Source organism: Zalophus californianus, chromosome 4, assembly GCF_009762305.2.
Source record: "Zalophus californianus isolate mZalCal1 chromosome 4, mZalCal1.pri.v2, whole genome shotgun sequence".
Classification (NCBI taxonomy): Eukaryota; Metazoa; Chordata; class Mammalia; order Carnivora; family Otariidae; genus Zalophus; species Zalophus californianus.
The window spans coordinates 118,926,442-118,948,830 of record NC_045598.1 but is presented as its reverse complement, the minus strand read 5'-3'; the positions used below and the strand labels follow the sequence as shown (position 1 = coordinate 118,948,830).

The 22,389-nt window shown below is 43.0% G+C and overlaps 1 protein-coding gene across 1 annotated transcript in view; it reads right to left on the bottom strand.

Annotated features, from left to right (window-relative positions):
* The window catches only part of FAM110B (family with sequence similarity 110 member B), a 150,247-nt gene extending 128,488 nt beyond the window's left edge, over nucleotides 1-21,759 (bottom strand). Inside the window, exon 1 of the mRNA XM_027578189.2 lies at nucleotides 21,439-21,759. The gene's annotated coding sequence lies outside the window, so the exon portion shown is untranslated. The remainder of the gene's footprint in view (nucleotides 1-21,438) is intronic.
* Between the last annotated feature and the right edge of the window lie 630 nt (nucleotides 21,760-22,389).

The following is a 22,389-nucleotide window of genomic DNA, read 5'->3' as shown; positions in this document are numbered from 1 at the left end:
AAAACTTAATTAGAAAAGGGAAAATCTGAAAAAAAGTTTATTGGATGGGCCTCACAAAAGACAAGTCAGTAATCTTAGGTTTTCCAAATTAAACAGAGAAAAAGAACAGGAAAATATTGAACTAAGTAGCACTGACTTGAGAAATAATATCAAACAGTCCAAAATATGAATAATTAGAGGAGAGAGAACAATGGGGTTTAAAATATTTCAAGAAATGTGAATGAAATGTACCAAATTTGAAAAACATCAAACCATTAACCCAAGATGCTCAATGAATCCCAAGCGGAAAAACACAAGCAAAACCACACCTATGCATATCATGGTCTAATTTCTGAAAACAAACCATAAAAAGAAGAAAAATAAAAAGCAAGATGGAAAAAAAGACATTACATACAGGGAAACAAAGATAATAATAATGGTCAACATCCCATTAGGAGCAATAGAAGCCAGAATGGAACAACCTTCCTAAAGTGCCAAAAGGAGAAAACTGTTAACCTAGAATCCTATGCTTGTCAAAATTACCCCTCAAAAATGAAGGCAAATTGAAGACATTTTCAGCTAAATGACAGCTGAGACTATCTGTCACTAGCAGTTCCACATTACAGTAAATGACAGAGGAAGTTCTTCAGGTTGAAGGGAAATAACACCAAACAGAAAAACTCAGATTTACAAGAAGGAATAAAGAGCAAAGACATGGTAAAGTGTGGACAAGTATTTTAAAGTTTTTTTTAATTAAAAAAAAAAGGCAATTGACTGTAAACAAAACATACTACTGTATTATGGAGTTTATAACTTATATAGAAGTAAGATATATAGTACCAGCACAACACATGGGAGGAGGGTAAAGGGAAACGTGTAAATCCAAAGTTGTAATATGAATTCAACATAGATGAATCCCTAAAACAACCAGAAAATTTTAAAACGAAACCTTGGGGTGGGGGGATGGGTTAGCCCGGTGATGGGTATTAAGCAGGGCACGTACTGCATGGAGCACTGGGTGTTATACACAAACAATGACTCGTGGATCACTACATCAAAAACTAATGATGTGTTGTATGGCGACTAATGTTAACATAATAAAATTAAATTAAATTTAAAAAATATTAAAAATAAGTAAAAAAAAAATTTTTTTTAAAACAACCCTTGGCTAAAAAGCCAAGGAGATTAAATGAAATACTAAAGAATATCTTAATAATCCAAAATTAGGCAAACAGAAAGGACAAACACATCAAATAAATAGAATACAAATAATGAGAGAGCAGACTTAAAATGGGCCATATCAATAATTACATTAAATGTAAATGGACAAAACCCTCCATCAAGAGGGATAATATTCAGGACTGGTTAGAAAGCAACAACTAACTATATGCCATTTATAAGAGACACACTTTAAGAATAAAGGCCAGATAGGTTAAAAATAACAATTTATACACATATATATGCATGTATATATATATGCATGTACATATGTATGTATGCATGTGTATGTATATACTATATATATGTAATGCATGTATGTATATATTATAGATACATATATATAATATATGTATACATATACCATAGTGTGTATGTGTGTGTATGTAGACATCAATCATAAAAAACGGGTGTGGCTACATTACTAACAGGTAAAGTAGACTTCAAGACAAGGAGTATCCCTAGAGATAAGAAGGGGTATTATATAACGATCAAAGAGTCAATTCAGCACAAAGACATTAAGAGTTCTAATTGTGTATGCACCTAATTATAGAACCTCAAACTAAATGAAGCAAAAATTTACAGAACTAAAGAGAGAAACAGACAAATCCACAATCACAGTTGAAGATTTTTAGCAACCTGTGCTCAATAATGGGAGAACAAGTAGACAAAAAAATTGATAAGGATATACAACATTTTAATACATTTATTTGAGCATTTAAAAACATAATAATTTAACTAGTGTATATGTCCTTTTTTGTTTTTTTTTTAAGGATTTTATTTATTTATTTGAGAGAGAGAGAGAGCATGAGCAGGAGGTGGTGGGGGGCAGAGGCAGAGGGAGAGGAAGAAGCAGACTCCCCACTGAGCAAGGAGGGCGATGTGGGGCTCGATCTCAGGACCCTGAGATCATGACCTGAGCCAAAGGCAGACACTTAACCGACAGCCACCCAGGCGCCCCATATGTTCTTTTCTAAATAAACTTTGCATTCTATAGCCCTGTGAAATGGAAACAGAAGCCTAAGCTTTTTTGGGTTTGAGAATAAAATGATCCAAAACACGTGAAGTGCTTAGAACAGGACATTGTAAAATACAGAGGAATCCTGAACACCAAAGTACCCTTTCTGAATGATTTTTAGGAATTCCACTCTTTTGGGTTTTCTTTAAGTCCCAGGAAACTGCAGGACATAAATACTGGTGTAGACTCTTATATTCACATATTTCTCAGCTTTTGCTTCCAGTACAAGTATTAAATACCACATTAGTACCTTTCAGCTACTAATTCCAGTGAAATATTAAATCAAACCAAATACCAAGTATCAATAAAATCAATTATCAAAAATCAAATGGTGTGTTGCTTCCCAAGATACTGAAGCAGATGGGTATCTTCCTTCACAATTTATTTTTTAGACACTTTGGAAATTTCCTAGCAGAAAATATTCCTAGCTGTAATGTCTGCTATAATTTCACTTAGAGAAATAGCATCTCTTGGTCTTCATGCCCCTCACACCTATAAAAAAAAAAGGCATCCCCTCTCCTCCAGTTTCCCAACCCACACTATACAAAGTTCAAGCCTAAAGCAAAAAGCTAGGTCTGGACTGCACCAATAGCAGGAATCACCTGGGGCTCCTCTCCTAGAAATAAACAAGTCTAAGGTGAGGCCCTGAAATCTTTATTTTAACTATGTGTCTCTGGTGATTCTTACAAAAGACCTTCAGGTTTGCACACAGGTGCAAATAGCCCCGCATCACTGGCCACATGACCTTAGCAAGTCAATGAATGAATCCCCCTCAACTAGTCTCTCATCTACAAAATGGAGACAGTTCCACCTTTCAAGAGTAAGGGAAGCAGTATAATGCCTCAAACCTAATAGGTGCTCAAATTCTTTGTTCAAAGAACGAACAAGAAAATATGCCTGACCAGTAAGGTGACCATGTGTCCGAGCTGCATGGTTCAAAAGCACAGACTTACAGGCTGAAGTCCAAACGCCACGACCTCCCACACTAGGTTTCTCTATTCCTGGAATCTCCTGCACATATGTCGCCTTAATGCTGCAAAACGAAATTGCTCGGAGCATCCCAGACCGGCCGTGCTGTATCATGCCTCGGTCTCTCTCTCTTTTTTTTTAATGTAAAATTATTTATTTTAATTAATTATTTTTAAAGTAATTTTAAAAGACTTGTTTACAAGAATGTTTAATTATAACTCTGTGGTCATATGCCCAGGAATAATAACTAAATCTATGTTAATTTATTTTCCTCCTTTGTTTATGTATGTATGTATTTATTTTTTATTTTTTAATTTTATTTTATTATGTTATGTTAATCACCATACATTACATCATTAGTTTTTGATGTAGTGTTCCATGATTCATTGTTTGCAATGCCTCAGTCTCTTGACTGGGTCTGTCCCATTGGGCTGGAATCTCCCTCTTTAATTTCGACCCCAGCCCATCCCTTCACCTGGCTAACAACTACCTTTCCTTAGGTAGATAGATGTGACTCAGCTCGGATCTCACCTTCCTCAGGAACACTTCCCTGGCCTATTATTCCCTCCCCTCCCTTTTAGGCTAGCACATTCTGATCACCCCACCATCTCTTCTGGGCTCCTTGAGGCAAAGAACACTGCAGGTGTTTGCCTGGAGAACTTTGGTGCAAAGCCGCAAAGCCGCACCTCAGGAAAAATCTGGGGAATATGCAGAGTTGGGCAGCGAGCCAGTCTTGGGCATTGCGAAAAAATCATTCTCTGGTGCTTCCCTGGCCGAGCATTGGACCTATAACCAAAACAGTTCAAACAACAGTCGGAAAGGCCCCAGGTGGGAAGGAACTGAGCTCCACCCCCCAACAAAGAGCCTCAAGTCACCAGCCACCTAGCTAAGCCTCCTCGGAAGCAGCTGCTCCAGGCCCCATCCAACTTCCAGGTGACCACAGCCCCAGCAACACCCTGGCTGTAGCCTCCAGAGACACCCCGAATCCCCCCAGGGACGTCAGGATGGAACACTTCACATTTTTTGAGCCACTAAGTTCTGGGGTCGCTTCTTATGTAACAAGAGATAATACAGATTTTACTTCAACTCCTAGCTTCCTTTTTGCTCAGTATAATCATTTATCTAGAAGTATCTATTTCATAGATTAAAAAAAAATCATCAAAGAGCCATAGAGAACATATGCTCTAGTTCCTTCTGGCCACCCTCACCAAAGAGACATCAGATTTCTCAGATTCTAAAATTGCCTAAAAGATACCCTAGTTTCTGTTTTGTGAGGTATTCATATTAAATGGGTCAACTATATAATTAAACCGTAAAAACAGAATGAGTTGAACGATATAGTAAGAAATAGCTCAATATTCTTTGAGTTAAGTTTGTTTCCAAATAGGGGTTATTTTAATTATAGAATACACACTTCATTAGTTGTTACTTTAAACCCTTGTAACTTTTTAAAACCCTGTTTCAGTTCACTGAAGGCATTTTTACTTAAGCACCTAAGACTAAATTTAGAAATTACCTTTGCTATATTTACTCCTCCAAATTTACTCTAGTTAATAATATCTACATTAATTTTTGTAGAAATAAGAAAAATTGTTCCAAAAGTATAAATTTTATGTACTCCAAAACAAAAAAAAAGAGCCCAGCTGTCTCAAAGAGCATCAAACTCATTACCTAAAAACCCAAAAACTCCCAAGAAAAAAAGGATATCATTTCATAAGAACATTTTTTAAACCTAAGGAAGTAATAAGTACATTTTCATGGCCCAAAGTTGTGATGTGAACAAGAACATCTTAGAATGACTACATTTAAAAATATTTTATGAAAGCTGAACATGCTCCAAAAACAGATTTCCATTAACTTTTTTTATTTTAAAATAAAACATAGTTTCATCATAGTCTTGCTTCCAAATGTCCACAAATGTTTAATAAATGGTACCCTAAAAAGCAAATCATAACTCAACTGATACTTTAAACATGAATGTCCACACAGACTATAAAGACAAATGCAAAATGGTTAGGGAAAGACATACATACATGTGGCTTATTAATCGGAAGTGTTCTATTAAAATTATGGACTTTGCTTCAGATTCTTTTTTTTTTTAAAGATTTTATTTTTATTTATTCATAAGAGACAGAGAGAGAGAAGCAGAGGGAGAAGCAGGCTCCCCACCAAGCAGGGAGCCCAATGCGGGACTCGATCCCAGGACCCTGGGATCATGACCTGAGCCAAAGGCAGACGCTTAACCATCTGAGCCACCCAGGTGCCCTTGATTCAGATTCTTGATGAGAAGTTAAAGCCTTTGACACAAGGCAGATCTTCTCTGGGAGAATGTCTGTAACCCTTTCTGCCCTCCCCAGCATTTTCCTACAAGGCATCCACCTTCAAATACCTTCCCTCTCCTTCCCTCCTGCCCAGGCTCCTGCCAAGTTTACTGTGCCTGGGGGCTCTCATTGTAGCACCACACATCCCTAAATGAGGACTTCACCCAGATCAGCAGTTCCACACCAAAGGTAACCTGTTAGAAATGCAAATTCTCAGGTTCTCCCTGGACTCATAATCAGAAACTCTGGGAACAGACTGGTAATTTGCATTTAACCCTCCAGGTGACTTTGCTATGCTGGAGTTGTGAACCACTGACCCAGCTCTGGGGCTCCCAAAGCCATCTGTGCAGCACCATCACAAGTAACCTCCACGGTGCCCCCAAATTCCTACTCGGGGAAGGACCCCTGGGGCACTGCAGAATCCCAGATGTTCTTATCCGGTTGATGGTGTGGGCAACTGCAGTAGGCAATCTTGAAGGGCCTTTCGAGGAAGACCTGTATCTGTTTCGCCAAGTCAGCCCCCAGAGTTCCCGTTTTGCTTGGGCGTTTGCCAAGCCAGAGAGAATGGAAGGCAAAAGCATAACTCTCTGCACATGTGGAAGCCAGGATCTGGATGCACAGAAAATCCCACTTCCCGGGAGGCACGTGTCCCAGTCTCATTTCCAGCACAGTAACAAATGCCCCAAAACTGAAGGCCAGCCACCTCGCTCCTCTCCTACTCTGCTTACAAGCATTTATCAGCTTATTTCGATGTTAAAGAGAGACATGACCTTATTTTCCAACACTGTGCCCCGGAGAGAGTACCCTGAATAGATTCTGTTAAGTCTACCGTGGAGCCGACTCAGCTTCTAAGGCATGATGAAATGAACCCAAAAGGAGAAGTCAAAAAGATCCTTCTAGAAATGGCTACAACCATGTGGGTTGTGGTGAAGCTGGTATGTGTCACGTTAAAAACAATCTCGGTCTCAGCACAGGGGACTGAAAGCCAACTGTCCCCTCTGGACAACCCCCTTCCCTGTCCCAACAAGAGAGGGTCCATTTTATATGGCAGCCCAATCTGGTCTGGGTCACCTCTGACCTTCATTAAGTTGAAACCTGCCTTCAGATCACTTTCCCTCATGGGTCTTGGTTGGGTAATCTGCAAAGCATACAATCCACTAATCCCTCCACCCCACAAAGACCTTTCCAGTATTGTCAAATAGTATTTACTGAGACCAGACATATGCCAGGCTGGGGCAGCTGTCTTGGACAGGATAGTAGTCCACCCCCACATGAGCCCCTAGTGTGTGACTAAGGACAGCCACTGAGCATATCCCAAACCCTCGCCCCTCATACTCTTGCACTGGCCTTGGCATTTCTTGCTGTTATATTCCATCTTTGATATATGCAGGTAAAGATTCTGGAACATCAGGTATTTGCCTTCATTTGCAGTACTGAGAGAAATCTTTGTTAAGTAAAGCCCAGACAGTCTCTCAGTTCCAGAGAAAGCACACTATCTAATTCCAAAACAGCCTCTCAGGATGGGGAGATGCTCTAGGAAAACCCATCAGAGGGTCATCAACGATCCCTCTCAGGGCTGGGGGGGAAAGGAGGGTTGGCAGAAGGGACATCCCAGGGGACGGTGAAATGCAGGACCTCTCTGGGAGCAGCTCCAGGGAGGGAGGCACCAGCCAGAGAAGACAAATGTGGGAATGTTCACTCCACCCCACCACTTCAGGGAAACGAGACGCACCACCAGGGATGACCGGCGTGGGGAGGGCGGTGGGACCGCCTCTTTGCGCCCACAGCGGAGGCCGCACGCCGCTCTGGCTCACTGAGTCCATGGGCTACGCCAGCTCTTCCCCTCCCCAGAGACCTGAAGATTCCATGTCACCTCCTGGCACCCACGTCCCTGTCAGTAAGGTGGGACCATGGTAATATCAACACTGCAGTGTTGTTCTGAGAAAGAAATGGGGTAACCTCGGGTGACCTCCAGCAGCCCCCCTCAGACACGGGAACTGAAAGGTATGCCTGCCTCACACAGCCACCACCAAGTCCTCCCAGAGAATGCACTGTTTGTGGCCCAGAAACAGCACCAGATCTCCCTTTGAGATTTTTTACACAAGAGGTCATTAAGCTGTAAGAATTTTTTTGCCAGAGGACTCAACAGAACTTGTGATTTGGGATGGAAAAAAAAAAGTGACCTCTAAATATTTTTCTCATCTACAAAAAATAAATAATTAAGAAGCTGACTGCCACTGATTTAAATATTTAGTATGAAAGTTTCAACAAGGTCAAATATACAACTCATACCTTCCAAATAATAAAGAGTTTATACAACCAACTTACAGACCAAAAATTACATTAAGAAAGCCTCTAGTTTTACTTTAAACCCTGCTTCTTTCACAAAAAGATGTGAGATACCTTGAAGAAAAAAAATAAAATAAAATCAGAGGAAAGTAGACCTAGAGAAAATTAAACACAAACAGTTCAAGAAAGAGAAGAAAATAATCATAATTTCCTACTAAGTTGCTACAGTTGAGCTTTGATTTTGCTTCAAGTGTATTATTTATAATCAAATTATTTGCCTTCCATGTTTCTGACAAATTTTTAAGTGTGTAAAGCACACTGGGTGGTAACAATGCAAGAGGTACTTACTGACATCTCCACCAAAATACAGGAGGAAATGTTGTGTGGCTGCCTCTGGAATCTCCTTCAAAGCGGAGAGCAGCTGAGAGGGCTACTCAGTCAGGAAGACGATTCTAGAAGGGTGTAAGATAACCCCTTCCCACCTAAATGTTACCTAGAGCCACCTACTTAGAGGATCAAAGTTGACAAAATCAAAGCAGTGGATGGGCTATGTAGAATCTTGAAAGAATTATCTACAATAAATAAGCCTCTTAGATTGTTAAGAGCCCAGTAGATTCATAATTCTCAAGAGAAGTTTCAAAAGCCTGACCAGAATGCAGAATTATCCACTTCTGTATGGATACAGCCGTATAGGTACCCAGTGGGCAAAGCCAGAATGTTCTTTGAGAAATAATAGTTTGAAGGACCCACTCCAGTACATGGGTCAAGTAAGTCCCCAAAAGTATACTGTCAAGGTGATTTTGTTCTGGAAATGTTTCAAAGTAGGTATTACCAAACTTTCTACCATAGCCACAGAAAAAAAAAAAAATCTCACCTACTTACATGTAGAATCTAAATCAGTCAAACTCACAGAAGCAGAGAGTAGAATGGGTGGTTGCCAGGAAGTAGGGGATAGGAGAAAAGGGGAGATGTTGGTCAAAGATAAACTTAAAAGAGAGAGAGCAAGAGAGAACAAACTTTAAAAAAAAGAGAGAGCAAACTTCCAGTCATAAAATGAATAAGGTCTGGAGACCTCGTGTACAACATGATGGACTATAGTTAATAATACCCTATTAAAATTTGCTAAGAGTATAGGGGCACCTGGGTGGCTCAAGTTGGTTAAGCGACTGCCTTCGACTCGGGTCATGATCCTGGAGTCTGGGATCGAGTCCCACATCGGGCTCCCCGCTCAGTGGGGAGTCTGCTTCTCCCTCTGACCCTCCCCCCTCTCATGTTCTCTGTCTCATTCTCTCTCTCAAATAAACAAATAAAATCTTTTAAAAAAACTTGCTAAGAGCATAGATCTTCAATGTTCTCACCACACACACACACACACGGTAACTTCGTGAGACAGTGGACATGTTAATTAGTTTAACTATGGTCACTACTTCACAATGCATACATACACCGAGACATCCCACTGTATATCTTTAACATAAATGATTCTTATTTGTCAATTATACGTCAATAAAGCTGGAAAAATATAAATAAAACCAATTAGGAAAAAAACCCTCTCATAAATATATTTGCTATGTATTACGTTGTTAGATATGAACCATTAAAGATAATGATTTTAGTTTCAGACCAATTAATACCAAGCCATGCTTTGTGGCAGGAGAGCTGGGCTGATATTCTCTGCATTGCTGGGCATCCCACGCACCAAGGTGTTACCACAGTCTGTGGTTTTATTGGAGGTTTTTCCCACTAGATGAAATTCTGGAGTTAGGGACAATATATTATTACTCTTCATTCTCAGCACCCAACGTAGTGCCCGAGCATATACACACTAAATAAATGTATGCAATGAATGAACTCTAGACCCTTCGGCAGAACATGGCTGATGTGGTATACCTTCTTATGAACCCCTGAAACCTGGTCAAACTTGACCTCTTCACAAATGACCTTAGTTTATGTTCCCTCATGTGACTAAAATGGAACAAGCTCTATGGGAAGCCTGAGAGCATCTCTAGCCTGTTCCTGACACAACAATCAATACAAGATATTCTAAGAACCAAGTTCAACCAGTTACAGACACAGTCGATTGTACACAATTGACCACAACTCTGTGTACTCTCAATTGTTCTTGAGCTTATCAGAGGAGATGTTCCAAATGTTTTCCAGAAATCCAAATAGAAATCTACAGAAGCATTCTGATCTTTTAGGCTAGTAACCTGATGAAAAAAAAAAAATGAAGGTAGCTTGGCATGATTTGTTCTTAGTGAAACTATTCTTGCTTTTAGTTATTACTACTTCCTTTTCTACAAGTACACAACCATCTGCTTAACACTATGTTTTAGAATGCTGCCAAGGATAGGGAGTGAAATAATTGAATTGTAGAGTCTAGAATGGCATCCTCCCATGGAAATATAACGCAAGCCGCAAAGGTGAACCATACGTGATTTCCAATCCTCTTGTAGGTATATTAAAAATTAAAAAGAAAAAGATGACATCATTTTTGACAATATATTTTATCCAAGCCAATCAATCCAAAATATCCCCACAATATTAACGAGTTACGTTACATTCTGTTTTCAAGCTAAATCTGCAAAGTCTGGCACTTTACACCGACAGGATATCTCAATTCATGCTCACCACACAGGCAGTGCTCAGTAGCCACGTGTGGCCAGAGGCCCCCATACTGGACAGGGCAGGTGTAGGATCTTGTCACTTTCTGAAAAACCAGGGCATCTGACTTGATTCTGGCACCTCTCAGCTTCTCCAAGATCTCTTAAGATATTATCAATAGTGGTGCCTTGATCCCAGCTGCAAACTCCTTCAGCATCTGAGAGATCATTCACCTCAATCTTGAGATGCAAACTTCTCATGTAGCAGAGTGGCTTTAAAGACTGAGGCAGATATTCACAAGAAGCTGCTGGTCTGAATATGATTTATGCCCTCTATCAAGTCGTACAGTAGGCATAAGGCAGAGATATACTTTTACACCCTCACATTCAAGTTATTTAAACATCATAAAAGACGTGATTGTGTCTTCTGCTCTTTTTTCTTTTTTAAGATTTCACTTATTTATTTATTTGAGAGAAAGAGAGAGAGGGAGAGACGGAGAGCACATGCAGGGAGGAGCAGAGGGAGAGGGACAAGCAGCATCCATGCTGAGCGCAGGGCTTGATCCCACGACCCCGAGATCAAGATCCGAGACGAAATCAAGAGTCAGATGCTCAACTGACCGAGCCACTTGGGCGCCCCCTCTCCTGCTCTTTTTTGTTCAGACCATATATGGTCAAGGAAAACAATGAGGGAGGAGGCATGATAGATGCATTTTGGGGTGACCAGGATTGCATGAAGCAGAGCGGAGGTGAACGGGCACTCCAGAAAGAACGAACAGCAGGTGCAACGCAGGGAGACGCCCAAGGGAAGGGGCCAGAAGGACCCGGAAGCCACACTGGGAAGAACTGGAATGGCATGTTAATAAGACTTTGTTTTGAGCACGTGGTCCAGGCTTGGAGCAGGCAAGCAGTGTGACAGACCAATACCTCGGCTAATTTTGGAGACAGTACAGTGGAGGCAAGAAACGGAAGAAGGTTCAGGGCAGGGTTATCAGTCGGAAAGGAGAAGATGGCCCGGAACTGAGAGAGAGGGAAATACAGAAAGGATGTCAAAGGGGACCAGGGTCCTGACCTCAATATCAAGATGCTGCACATCAGCTGGCAAGACCCATCAATCTGAAGGCCTCTCCCCTTCATGGGGCGCATTCCCAATGTCAGTGTTAGCTGAGCTGCAGGGGTTAGAATTCACCCCTTTGCAAATGCTTTTCGTGATTCCTACAATGTCACTTCATTAGACCACAAAGCATCAACAAATCAATTAAAAATCTATGAGCACAGACAAAAGTTGTCTTGCTTGCCAGTCTGTTTGCTATTTTAGGTTTGAGGAATTTAACCTCTTATTGGTAGAAGGAAGCTTCTTACAGGAGTTTTGTTTCTTCACTTATCAAAATGCAAAGGAAAAAAATACCTGCTGACATCATATTCCTTTTATATAACTTTCTGTTCCAAGAGGGGATGGGGGTCTGAAAAGTGACAGAAAAAAAGAAAGTGACAAAGCTTTATTTTTCTCTGAAAATAAAGAGATGAATCTTTGCTTCATTGACGCTGCACCCTCCACATTAAAGGAGGCATCACCGAGATATGTGTGACCCCATTCACAAGGCACATTGACAATTTCAACAAGGGCAACAGGATACTTCAGATGGACAAGTTCAGAGATCACTTGCGTTCTCTTACTATAGCAGTGACATGGCATTAGGACTAGAGAAGTCTACGCATCAACTTGAATAGGACACAAGGTGCCCAGATACTTGGTTGAACAAGTATGTGTCTGTAGGGATGTTTCTGGATGAGACTGACACTTGAATGGACAGACTGAGTAAAGCAGATCGCCCTCCCCCACAATGTGTGTGGGGCTCATCTAGTTTGTCGAAGGCCTGAATACAACAAAAAGGTAGAAGGGACGATCTAATCTCTGCCTGATTCCATGAGCTGAGACACCCGTCTTCCCCTCCCCTCACTCTGGAACTTATACCATGGACTCCCCTAGGTCTCCAGCCTGCAGATGACAGATCTGGGACTTCTCAGCCTCCATAACCTCATGAGCCACTTCTTCCTTATAACAAATCTCCTTTAAAAAGAGATGGAGATAGAGACAGAGACAGAAATCTATTGGTTCTGTTTCTCTGGAGAACCCTAACACGAGATATCTATGACTAATAAATACTACCTGGTCAAATAAAAAAATCCAAATTAAAAGGAGAATATTTAAGTATTTCAGACACAAAAGGTTTGATTATGTCTTAGTATCCAGAATTAAAAGGTCTTGGCGATGCAGTCTCTTTATCATTAACTCACAGTATCTAAACACCTTTTGGGAAAGGTCCGAAGGGCAGTCAGAGCTTTTCAACAGCTGAATGCCTCACACTGAAATTACTCTGGAAAAGGCATGTGGAAATAGCAATGGGGATTAACAACTAAAGCAGTTCGGGCCTGTACTGGTGAATTCTGAGAGGAAAAAAAATACCTGGAGGAGAAATCAGATAAGCAAAATAGGCCATATGAGTTGGAATGTGTCACACTGGGGAGAAGGCAGAGCCACTTCTAACTGGGAAATTGTGGCCACTGAGAAAGTTCGTATTGAAAACTGGACCTCTACCATACATACACACACACGCACGCACACACACTCACACACGGGTAACTACATGATATGCGTGGGACTCCCATCACTTCTGTGGAAAATTCACTTAAAACCAATTTCCAAACAATACAGATAGAACCTTATTTCAACTTTCCACAAAATTTAGATTTATATGATTGGAATCCCCTCCCCCTACAAGAACTATAAATATAAATTCCCTAATAGGAACTAGAAAAAAGAAAATCTTCATTAAATGAAATAACCGAGTTGTTAGACTATCCCCCCAAAGATGGTGGCCACTTTGACCAAAACATTATAAAAAGGTTTATATGTGGTTACACACCCGATTTGTGCTGCAGAAGCCTGCAGAGGCTACGAAGAACATCCATGACCAGTCAGTTTCAGAACCAACACAAAGATTCCTCATCTTCTCTCATGGTCACTAAACAAGAACAAAATGTCTTGGGAAGAACAACATCTGATTCTTAAAAATCACAACATTCCAATTAACGATCATTTGAATGAGCACAGGCCAGGGATAGATTAAAAGGATTTTTTAAATCCCCAACTCATAGTCAGGAGCACAAAGAGCCTTCCATTTCACCTTGTTCTAACCATGGAGTCAAGACACAGAAGTGCTGTCAGGATTCACTGGTATCTCTCAGCACTTCTGAGTTCTGTTTCTGTCTGTTTCGGACCAACTGTGGAAGTGATAGCCCTATGGTAGCCAGGGAAAGAAAGATGACAAATAGTTTGCACGTGTAGGTGAATAAACACAAGCATACACCTATGATTGTGGAGTGTGTCTGCACAAGGATTTGAAAGTAAGTCCTTACCAAAAAAGAAGAAGAAGAAGAAGAAGAAGAAGAAGAAGAAGAAGAAGAAGAAGAAGAAGAAGAAGAAGAAGAAGAAGAAGAAGAAGAAAGAGAGAAAGAAAGAAATTAAAAAAAGAAGAGAGAAGAGGTCCTTAGATTTTATTCACTGAACTTCACCCAAAGACCGCAGTCAACAAGCAAGCACAGTGAAAGCTTTAAAAGCCTGGAAAAGAATATATAAACATTCTTATTTCTAAAATGGGTATGATTTCCTTTTGTGAAATAGAAAGAGCATCCAAATGCCCTGACCAGAGTCATTATAATGAGATGTGGCATCGTAAGTAACAGGATCTGGCTCAGACGCAGGGGCGAGAGCCCGCAGTCCAGACTGCTGACTGCGCAGGTCTATCAGGCAGCTGGCTACGGCCCCAATTTCTGGGCCGGCTTCTGGAACGGCCAGGGCAATCGGACAAGCATTTGTTGCTTTTTATAGTGGGTATATTTCTCTACCTTGTTTCCTCTTGTGGTTTTGATAGAAGGACTAGGTGCCTGAGAGCTGGCATCTCACATACCAGGGAGGCCTTGGGTGACGTTTGGCTTGAGGATGAAGCTAGTGATGCTCTCGGAAAGACCAGGGCGAACCAACAAGCATGCCCCACCCCAAGAAATCCTTGTTTCTGAATATAAACTCTTGCTCTCCTCTGACTCTCTGTTCCCAAAACACTCGACCAAGGACTGCTTGAAACCTGCCTGCTGGACCTCAGGGATAGCCACCTAACTGGAAAGCCAGTCATCTCAAATGCAAAGGTGAGAGCAGAGTTCTGCTTACCTTCTGGGCTTTTTGCTGTGCCTTCAAGCTTGCAGGGAGGCAAAGACCTCATAACCAGGTCACCCTCGGGCCCCAGCGGGTAAGTACTTAGGAGGCCCTGCAAGGGGCCTGGCATGGTTCTAGGCGCTGTGGATTCGGCAGCCACCATGACAGCATCCCTTTCAACCTGGAGAAGGTACTTACACCATGTAAACAAATTATACGGTTCTAGATAGACGCAGTGCCTGTGAAGAAAATAAAGCAGGACGATGGGAAAGAGGGTTGCTGGAGAAGGGGCTACCTTAGCTCCCGGGGTCAGGGTGAGTCTATGAAAAAGTGACTTTCAGCCTGTGACCTGTATGATGAGAACATACAAGACAGACGGAACGGCCCTTGAAATCCGCAACACAGTTAGACGTAAGCGCAACTAGCCTCGGTGGAGTGCTCTGCATTTTGCAAGCACCACCTTATTGAACACTCCCAGCAACCCCATGAAGCAGGTACGACACGAAGTAGGTTATGCCTGTCTTATAGATCAGGAAACTGAGGTTCCAGAAGCCTCCGTTAACTCCCTCACGTTCACAAAGAGCCAATCTTTGCCCCCAGACAGACTCACCTAGGAAACTTTTTCTCAGGCTCTAGGTAATGGGCTGGCCCACAACTAAGTGTTTGGCCTGGAATCCTCATGGCCCTGACCGAGCCCTCACCCTGACCTCACTTCGCCCTGCTCCTGGTGTCACAGAAATAAAGCTAGTAATTCCCCGGGGCTCTGCCACCCATTCTGAATGTGAACACAGTGTCCATGACTCCCCTTGAATCTGACAAATCTGGGCCGTCCCGGTTTCCTTGATCTCTGACACCAGCGGTCTGTAGTGCATGTGGGGACAAAACAATCTGTGAATGCCTTCTCTACACATTTTGAAAGTATCAGAAAGACTACTGACACCAGATGTAATTGTCTACACCAGCTTCCAATCCTGAGGGAGGGGATTTCACTACATATGACCCCCACGTCCTTCCAAATAACAGGATCCAACTTGGATCACTGATACACAAATAGGAATAAAATACAAATCGGCAAGCCCTTCCAGCTTGAACTCCACAATATACCGTATTTCACCGATTCTAAGACACATCTATTTAATACCTGAAATCAGGATTCATATCACAATGAGCGGTATGTCAAAGCTTAACTGGCAGTGTGTTATGTACAATAATCATGCATCTTAAGATCACTAGTGGGTTAGGTTAGGAGAAATTCAAAATTGTGCAAACATCAGGTTCCCCCCATTTCCTTTCTTTCTTTTAAGTCCAACTGGCTGGTCACCATGACAGCTTTTTGTCTCCCCATTTCCCCTCTTTTCTGGCAATCCATTCTCCACAAGGCAGGCCATGTGAGCTGCCAAACCTGCACCCTAGAGCTTGGCCCTCCTTGTGTCATACTCTCTAGCAGTTCCCACTACTTTAGAATAAACAGAAACTCCTCCTTCCCCCCGCCCCCATGGCCTACAAGGCCTTGCTGACCTGGTCACTCCCATGTTGTCTCCTGTTCTTCACCAAGGCAAGTTCTGCCTGCCTCAGGACCTTTGCATAAGCTGCCCTCTCTGCCCAGAGGGCTTGCAGAGATTGCCTCTTTTTTTTTTTTCCACTTAAGTCTCAGCTCAAACATCCTCCATGGAGCCCTCCCAGACCACCCCGCCCATCTAGGAATACCACCCTTATTCCTGACTGCACTTACTACTGCTTGAAACTAGATTTTCATGGGGCACGTGGGTGGCTCGGTTGGTTAAGTATCTGTCTCTTGATTTCGGCTCAGGTCATGATCTCCAGATCGTGGGATTGGCCCCGTGTCAGGCTCTGAGCTCAGCAGGGAGTTGGCTTGAGGATTCTCTCCCTCCCTCTCCCTTGCCCCACATGAGCGCTCTCTCTCTTTAAAACAAATAAATAAGTGTTAAAAAAAAAAAACTAGCTTTTCATTTATCTGTTTATTACCTTTTTCCTCCATTTGATACCATAAAGCTTCAAAGGGGCAAGAACCTTCTTGGGCACTGCTTATCCCCAGTACCTAGGCACACAGTGAATCCTCTATAAATATCCATTTAACATAATAACCATAATAGGAGACATTACTAAACTGCATTCTTTCTCAGGGTTACTTTCTTTTCATTAAGTTCCAGCCAATGAGACAAAAAAAAAAAAAAAAAAATGCTGGCAATGATTATTTTGAAGCCTATCTGTGATTCCTCCCAAAAAAGACAAAAAAGAAAAAAGAAAGAAAGAAAGAAAAGAAAAGAAACAAACTTCCAGTGGGGCTTTTAAGGAGCAAATGCTTTGCGCCTTACAATATAACCACTCAAAAATTTCCCATATGCTTCTAAATTGTATCTTTAAAAGCTTTCTCTGGAACTGGACAATTTCAAAATCCATTGATCTTGCTCTGATGTATAAAACATACCACAGAATTCTTATAATTCTTCTAGAAACCTGTCTGCCAAATGACATATTATTTCCTTTTGCTTACTATTCATCTTTGAACTTCCCTCTAAAGTGTTTACAATTTTAAAATCCCAGCTTTTGCACTAGTTCCAGTTGAAAATTGTTTAATCATCCACATGTTCACTATTTTTATCACCAAACATACTGGAAAGAGGAAGTAAATTGTTTCATCTACTAACTACTAAAGTTTAAAAAAAAAAACAAAAAACCCAGTCTTATGTCTTTGAATGCTGTGTTCTCATGTGACTCTCCTTATGAGACTCAAAATGTTAAAAACATAAACATCACACGCAGTCCCTTTTCACAGGAAGGAGGAAACCTAACGTGTCATAATGGGAATATGCATGATTTAAGGTCATTAATTTTCTATCACAAAAGATAACCTAGAAATAAACCCAGGCTTAAAAACAGAAGGAAAATGTATTCTGCCAACATTTTAAAGCCTTGCCCATACCTTCATTATCTATAGTTAATTGTACGGGTGATGACATCCACAAACAATGAAAAACCATATTTCTTACTACTTTCTCCAAAATCTTCCATGCGAATGATCCAGTTAACATCCTTTCAAACTTCAGAACCATGCTACCTTTAGCTTCTTTGGTAAAACATTTTGGGCAAAATTTGTGTTCTCTTCTGAACAATTCTCCAATACTACTTCTTTGTATTTCTAGAATGCTTTCAATACAAAAATGACCATTAAAATTTAAACTAAGCTCTAACTAAAGTGTAAAAGTAAAAAAAGGAATACATTGAAAGGAGTTTGATCCAGTGTTCCATTAATCACCGTAATGTACTTAATTATTTGATGTAGTTAAGTGATGGAAGTGAATAAAGCTCCTTTAACCAAGGGAAGGAAAGTCAGTGGAGGTACAGGGGAGGCTAGGACTCTCACCAGACCACCTACACAATAAAGCCAAAAACAGACCCAACACGGCTTCATAATCTAACCCATCTGCACTAGCCTTTACATAGTTCAAAGAAGTTAAACCTGCCATCCTTCTCCTTAGTCCTAAAATAAGCAATCTTTAGTAAGTATTGTGAAATCTCAGGAGGTTATCTCTGAACATTAAAATTAGCTTCAGCTCTCCTGTTTGGGACTCCCAACGCTACCCAGGAAATTCAAAGCATGTCACTGAGCTATGAAAAAGAAATTTGTTGGTATCAAACCCCAAAAGAACGTCATGAGCACCTCCTGAATGTGCAAAACAGAGGCTATTCCGCATGGGGTGGTGGAAAGATCCATGGGTTCCAGAGGCACACAGGCCCCGGGGTTAAAAATCGCAGCTTTGCTACTTAGTAGCTACGTGACTCAGCAGTCACTTCATGTCACCAGAAGAAAGAAGATAACAACTCTCCTGTGTTGGAATAAAGAGAATCCACTGTCAACTGCCCAGGACGAGGCCAGTCCCAGAGCCAGCCCACAGAGATAACTCAGATTACAGTCCAGAAAGCCCTTGTTCTGAGACTTCTTATTCACTCCCTACCCTTGGTGCTGTACTAAATAGAATGAATATCTTTTTTCTTGGATGAGTCATGGCTTTGCAGAGCTTCAGAGTCTTCATCCTGAATATCAATGCTCATTGCATCATACTGGGACCCAGAAAAATGGTAAAAATCAGAATAAATGAGAAGCTGTTTTCTTAAAGTCACGATGCAACTGGGTTTCTTATCATTTGTTTCTCTCTCTTAGAAGTACTGAAAACAAGTCCAGGTTAGTTGGAGATCCCCTAGGCTCAGAAGGATCAATCTTAATCTATCATGGACAAATAAGAGGAAGGAGGACAGCTGATTAAGATTTTTACAAAGCGATGTTTGTCTTAACACCTGGAATACTCGGGTTTTCAGAAAGAAAAATCTGGCCAAGTAAATAGATTGAAAAATCTATTTCTATGTGGAAATACAAAGGAGAGATTTTTTTTAAAAGTTTATTCCTAAAAAGAATGTTTAGATGGTATCTGTGTGGTGAGAGTATATTTTGGGGAAGAGGGCAAGCAACGGGATTACTAAATTCACCCTTCCAATTCTACCGGACCACAAATGCGCCTTGTCCACCAGCATTACCCACAGCTCCACCTACTGTCAGACTGTGCCTACGGCAGCTTTGGAACCACAGGGCCCCAAGAGTTAGCCATGCCTTTGATGAGCTAAGTAAACTGTTGAAGAATGAAAGAGATATCATTTCAAAGTTAAAAGGCAATAGGGGGGGACCTCAAAATGAAAGCAAACCCCTGACAATCTTGCAAGATATCTAGGTAGCAAACACAATCATTTGGTTACGGACACATGGCAAGTAAGTAGTTTTCATTTTTCTTACGGTAGCTGATTATTAGGCTGCTCTAAAGATTTGAAAGCCCAAGTAAGAATTACAGAATCTGGCTGATGTATATACAACGCGCATGTTTATTTATTTTTTTAATTCAATGCACATGTTTATGTATCATTACTTTTTGCCCCAGTGAAAGTTACCTCACTGTTGTGCCACCACAGTGGAATTTCAAGTAGGAATCAGAAGTAGTATTGCCAACCCGGAGAACGAGGGAGTTCAGAATGGGGTCCAGAGCCCACATTTCCCCTAATGTCTAGGCTTCTTCTTAGACACTTAGGCCCTTAAGGATAATTAAGTCTCCTTATTATGAAAAGTACCTGGATATGACGGCTCAGGACTGTGTTCTTGCTCTTACAGATCTGCTATATACTGTGAGTAAGAATACACAGAACAGACTGTCAGTCATAAGCAAAACAACCACCCAACCTCAATTCTGATCTAAAATTAAACCACAGACTTAAAATAGACCACGACTTAAAAGTGCTCCGATCTGAAAAACAAAACAACTGTTTTCCAAACAGAGAAACATATGGACTGATAAAAAAAAAAATTAAAAATAAAACTAGGTGACACTTACCGAGCACTGTGTTCCAGGCGCTGCTCAAAGCACTTTACAGATTATCAGGTTCACAAAGCATGGGCACCTCCCTGTTCAATGAGTGACTTTACTGTTTTAAGGTTTATAGTAGCACCATGAATACCATAGGATAAATCAATGGGATGTTAAGGACAAAAAAGTCTGGCTTATCGTTTACCTCGCCCTTATGTTTAAAATAATTATGCTTAATCATCTGAATGACCGGGGTTGTGATGTCACAAAATAAGTACAGGTTAGTACAGGTATTTTCCATGGAATGACTGACTCCACGTGTAAATTGGGGAGAAGATGCTACATAAAGGTCTTCAACACCAGCAGGGGAAATGAGGAAAATAAAAGTCTTATTACCTATACTGCAAAAATGCGTATTCTACTATCACATTCCCCTTCTCAAAAACAAACCAGTTTGTAGTTCTCACAATGCCAGCCAGGCAGTGTTGTCACAGATGTGTGCCAGATTTTGCACAGGACATGACCGTGAGGAAAAACCCAGAGTTTGCCTGTATCTTAGGCAGCAAAGAAACCCTGTTCATTGTTGTGGCTCAGTAAATCCAAATAACAACTTGAAAGGGTTAAAAAGCCGGGCACCAGGTGTTTTCTTTCCACTTTCCCTGAGTAACTGAAGCGCAGCAAAGTTCTCTCTGCTACCCTCCCCACCAGCCTGCGCGGAGGGCGAACTGTCACTGCCATTTCCACTATGCAGCTCCCGCTCCCAAAAACAATCAGAGGGCACCAGGCTGGGCAGCAGGCACCGGCGGCTTCCCACAGCCTGCACGCGCTTTGCTGCCAAGTTATGAGCTCCGCTGGGTGACGGCGGCACGAGTGAGCCAAGGATAATTTCATTCTATTTCAAATCTGTGTGCTTTCAAAGAAAGTGGCGTCGACCAAGGCCATGGGTGGAGCTGGAGAGGGTAACCAAAAACAAACTTTCAGAGCCTCTGAATCTGCATCTCTTGCAAGAATTCCCAGCCGGCGCTTAGAAGATACTGATACCCTCCAAGGATTTAGCCCCTGAGGTTGGAGACCACGCGAGAAGAAGGGGTCGAGTGGAGTCTGGGTCCCTCGCCTACCACCCACTCCTCCAGCAGCAAGCGGCAGGCGCGCTTTCGGAACCCGCCGCTCGCGCCCCGCAAGCCCGCCCGGCTCCGCAGCGCCCCTGTCCGGCCTCCCCGCCCAGCCCGGACGCGCAGCCGAGCGCCTCCTCTCGCGGCCCACACAGCGGGTCTGGGGGTCCGTCCCGGCCAGTGCGGCTCCCGGGCCGGCCTGGATGGAGACCCAGGCCGGGCGCGGAGGCTCAGAGGCGGACCCGGCTCCGCTCCGGCAGCGCGCGGCTCGGGCATTGTCCGCAGTTGGAGCGCCGCGCGGCCACCCGCCCGACCCCCGCCCCGCCCGGCTCCCGGCCCAGCCTTACCTCGGCCGCGCTCCCCGGCTCCGGGCAGTGCGGCCCCAGCCGGGCGCCAAGCTCCCGGGGACTGCAGGGAGGAAGGTCGGGCCCGCCAGGAAGGGGGTCCGGGCCGCTGGCGCCGCCGGAGGTCCGAGCGCGGGCCGCAGGGGCCGCCGAGTCCTCGCGCCGCCTCCGCGGAGCCACGGATAAAGAGCTGACCGGGTTAGTCAAGGGGGCTCGGGACGCAAGGCCGTGGAGGGCCCGGCTGGCGGCGGCCGCGATGGTTCTGTCTGCACCGAGTGGGAGGGCTCAGGCGGGCTTCGCGGAGCGCGAAGGGAGGGAACTTGGAGCGAGTTGCTGTGGCCCAGAGCGCGTGTCCCTGAGGAGTGTGCACGCCCCTATAGAGCGCCCCGCCCCGCCTCCGTCCCGCCTCCTCCCCAACCCCTCCCTGTCCCCGCCCCCGCTCGCACACCCACTGCCAGCCCCACCGCCTCCCTCAGCTCTATCCCCTCCCCCATTCCCACCCCGGTCCCACCTCTAAGCCCCTCCCATAGGCCCACCCCCCACTCCCACCTCCAAACCCCTCCCACACGCCCGCCCCCACTCCCACCTTCAAACCTCTTCTACACGCCCACCGCCGCTCGCGCCCGGGTGGGAAGAATCCACATGATCTCAACTGCTGGGCAGTCCCAGATCGGACCGCAGCGCACTGGGGACCTAGAGTCTGGTTTGTGAATGTGATGCTAGCCCCACCTGGTAGTCAACCCATCCAGATGATCTTCGTGCCTGACATTTTCTATGGACTCGCTTCCACATACTCAGTGGAGTCTGTTTGTAGACTTAATTTCTGAAGGCCTTTTTAAGACTCCAAAAAATGGAGAAAACAATAAAGAATATAGAAAAAATTTCAAGCACGATGTACAGCCCCTAGAGTATGGGCCTGCTGATGTTTCCCAATTAACTAAATGTTTCGGGGTA